The following is a 3398-nucleotide window of genomic DNA, read 5'->3' as shown; positions in this document are numbered from 1 at the left end:
GATGTCTACATTTGGTAACTGTCTCATATATGAGAAGTAACCTTGTAATGTTATTGTAGCTGAAGTTCAGTTCAATGTTATTTGTATAGCGCCAAATCATAATCTACATTATCTCAAGGCTCTTTACAGAGTAAGGTCTTGACCTTACTTTGTTACAGAGAAAAACCCAACAGTTCCCACAAAGAGCAGCGCTTGGTGACAGCGGGGGGAGGGAAAACTCCCTTTGACACAGAGAGAGAGAGAGAGAGAGAGAGAGAGAGAGAGAGAGAGAGAGAGAGAGAGAGAGAGAGAGAGAGAGAGAGAGAGAGAGAGAGAGAGAGAGAGAGAGAGAGAGAGAGAGAGAGAGAGAATCCCCCAGCAGTCTAGCTCTATAGCAGCATAACTAAGGGATGGTTCAGGACATGTGTGGCGAGGCTAGAAGGAAGTCTAAATAATATTAAAAGATTAGTAATTTTTAAAAAAACCGACGCCACCTAGGTTTGAGAGCCTAGAACTCTAACACGCAGGTTCTTAATTTAAAATCAGGGTTGAGCAGAGTAAAAAACCAAGAGTCCAATCCAGAGTGTACATAAATTTTATTGTTTAGAAAAATAAAGTCTCGCCCAAGGATCCCACAGTCTCTGGATCTTCTCCCTCTCCAACCAGCTGAAGCTTCAGGTGGAGGATGGAACAGGCCTCAGTCCTCCAGAGCACATGCACAGGAGACAGAAGAAGAAACACTCGGGATCAGTGGTCAGATAAAATAAGCTAAAACCAAAGGCGAGTCTTGTTTAAAATCCTTAGCCCGTTAAAAAGAGATCGAAAGGGTACTTAGCTGAAAGAGGGGTGCGTCGCGACAGCACCCCTCTACAAGCCCCCGGCGCCTCCCCACGACTCTGACCGGTGCTGGAAGTCACCCTCCTCTCCACCTGCAGTCTGTACTCCGTTCCTCGGGTCCCACGATCCGGCGCTTGATCAGCCCTCTTCCCGGCTGGAGTCGTCCCGCCGAACCGACACGGCTACTGCGTTTCAGGCGGCTCTCGCAGCGATGGCGTCTCCTGCCTGCTGCTGGCTCGGGTCCTTTCCCGTTTCTCCCTCCCTCCTTTACGGCCGCTTCCATATAAAAGGGCTGCAAAATGCGACCTCCACCACCTGTGGCTCATTGCTAATTAAGCCGCAGCTGGTGAATCTGTACAGTTCAGGGTCAGTTGGAAAAAAAGAAACTACATGCAACTCAATATAATCCAAAATAATAAAACTCTATAAACAAACACACAAAACAATACTACATGCAAAATAACAATTTGGTAAACAAAACATGCACAATAAAACTGACCTCGTCACACATACCCGAGCCAGCCCTAACTATAAGCTTTACTAAACAGGACAGTTTTAAGCCTGATCTTAAAGGTAGAGAGGGGGTCTGCCTCCCGAACCCACACTGGGAGCTGGTTCCACAGGAGAGGAGCCTGATAGCTGAAGGCTCTGCCCCCCATTCTACTCTTACAAACTCTGGGAACCACAAGTTGACCTGCATTTAGAGAGCGAAGTGTCCTATTGGGAAAATAGGGAACTACAAGCTCTCCCAGGTACGATGGTGCCTGACCATTAATGGCTTTGTAGGTGAGGAGGAGGATTTTAAATTCTATCCTGGATTTTACAGGGAGCCAATGCAGAGAAGCTAACACAGGAGAGATGTGATCTCGTTTCCTCGTTCCTGTCAGTACTCGTGCTGTAGCATTTTGGATCAGTTGGAGGCTTTTTACTAAATTTTTGGGACATCCTGACAATAAAGAGTTACAGTAGTCCAGTCTTGAGGTAACAAATGCATGAACTAGCTTTTCAGCTTCCTTTAGACACAGAATGGGTCTGATTTTAGCAATATTGCGCAGGTGGAAGAATGCTGTCCTAGAGACTTGCTTTATATGTGAAGTAAAGGACAAGTCCTGGTCAAAAGTGACACCAAGGTTTCTGACTGTAGCACTGGAGGCCAAGGTGATGTCATCCAGAGTCAATATATTATCACATAGTGTATCTCTGAGGTGTTTGGGGCCAATTACAATAACTTCAGTTTTGTCTGAATTTAAGAGTAAGAAATTACTGCTCATCCAGGTTTTTATGTCATACCTGAAGCTTGGCTACCTGGTTAGTCTCACCTGGCTTCATGGATAAGTACAGCTGGGTGTCATCTGCGTAACAATGGAAATTTATCTGGTGCCTCCTAATAATGTCTCCTAGAGAAAGCATATATAGACTGAAAAGTATTGGTCCTAGCACAGAACCTTGGGAGTTTAGTGATGATAGAAGAGTCTATCTTTTCAGTTTGTTCATGTTAATACATGAACAAACTGGAGTCTATCTGACAAATATGACTTAAACCAGCTTAGTGCGGTTCCTTTAATGCCGACCATATGTTCTAGTCTCTGTAATAGAATCTTATGATCCATGGTGTCAAATGCAGCACTAAGATCTAGTAGGACAAGTATGGAGACAAGTCCATTGTCTGAGGCTATAAGGAGATCATTGGTAACCTTAACCAGAGCTGTTTCTGTGCTATGATGGACTCTAAAACCTGACTGAAAATCTTCAAACAAACCATTTCTGTGCAAATAATCACATAACTGGTTTGTAACGACCTTCTCATGTTACAGTGTGTAAGCTAACTGTGTTTAAGCCATAGTACAGGGGTAAAACGCGTTTGAACATTGTATTTTTAAATTAGCTCTACAAATCTAAGGTTACGTTACCTTACATAGTTTTAAGTGACAGCAGATTGTCAATGTCATATAAGTTATCAGCTAAAACTAGCTAGCTAGCTTGGTTAGCAAGGTGCATCCGGAATTCACCTTAACTGTGATATTAACAAGTATGTTAATTTTGGTTTGTGAAAAACAGGCTTAAAACAAAATATGCCGAACAGTGTCTCCTCAAAGTGTCTTTTAATACGACTGAACACTGAACAGGAGATTTTTAGGCAAACACAATGTTACTGTAACAGGGTCAATTATGCAGTACAGAGTTTATCATTATTGGTTGTAGTACTCATTGTATAATCACACAAAACTTGTAAACAATTCACCTGACATGTTAACTCTCCGGAGTAGAAAAAGTGGAACATTAAAGATCGAGCCCCAGTATCCCCACGGACACTTCCCTCTGTTCCCCCATATATATAATGTGTCTCGCACCTTCACCTTGCCCCTTTTGTTATTGTACTCTGTGGGAGAGGTAAGCGGCATTGTGGTTGGGGAAGTTTCGCTATTTCTGTGTACTTAATATTGCATATTGAGTTGATATATTTGTGTTATGTGATTTGTGTAGGGGCTAGCTCCAGGCTAATGGTTGACGGAGAGTTTCGTTTTGTCACCTTATATGCTTCAGATGCTTCAGTGCTGTCCGAATAAACTGAGATCGCCTTC

General features: G+C 43.1%; 1 long non-coding RNA gene across 1 annotated transcript; it reads right to left on the bottom strand.

Moving 5' to 3' along the window:
• Positions 1-558: 558 nt before the first annotated feature.
• On the bottom strand, positions 559-1949 carry LOC139608458 (uncharacterized). Its single transcript, XR_011685072.1, has 2 exons — positions 1316-1949; positions 559-1168 (listed from the first exon to the last, which is right to left on the bottom strand). It is a non-coding gene; the product is annotated as an uncharacterized lncRNA (long non-coding RNA).
• Positions 1950-3398: the final 1449 nt, after the last annotated feature.

Source organism: Trachinotus anak, unplaced genomic scaffold (genome assembly GCF_046630095.1).
Source record: "Trachinotus anak isolate AG129_WGS33_773 ecotype Australia unplaced genomic scaffold, CSIRO_AGI_Tana_v1 ptg000001l, whole genome shotgun sequence".
In the NCBI taxonomy this organism is placed as follows: Eukaryota; Metazoa; Chordata; class Actinopteri; order Carangiformes; family Carangidae; genus Trachinotus; species Trachinotus anak.
The sequence above is the reverse complement of the archived record's forward strand: the minus strand, read 5'-3'. Positions and strand labels throughout refer to the sequence as shown.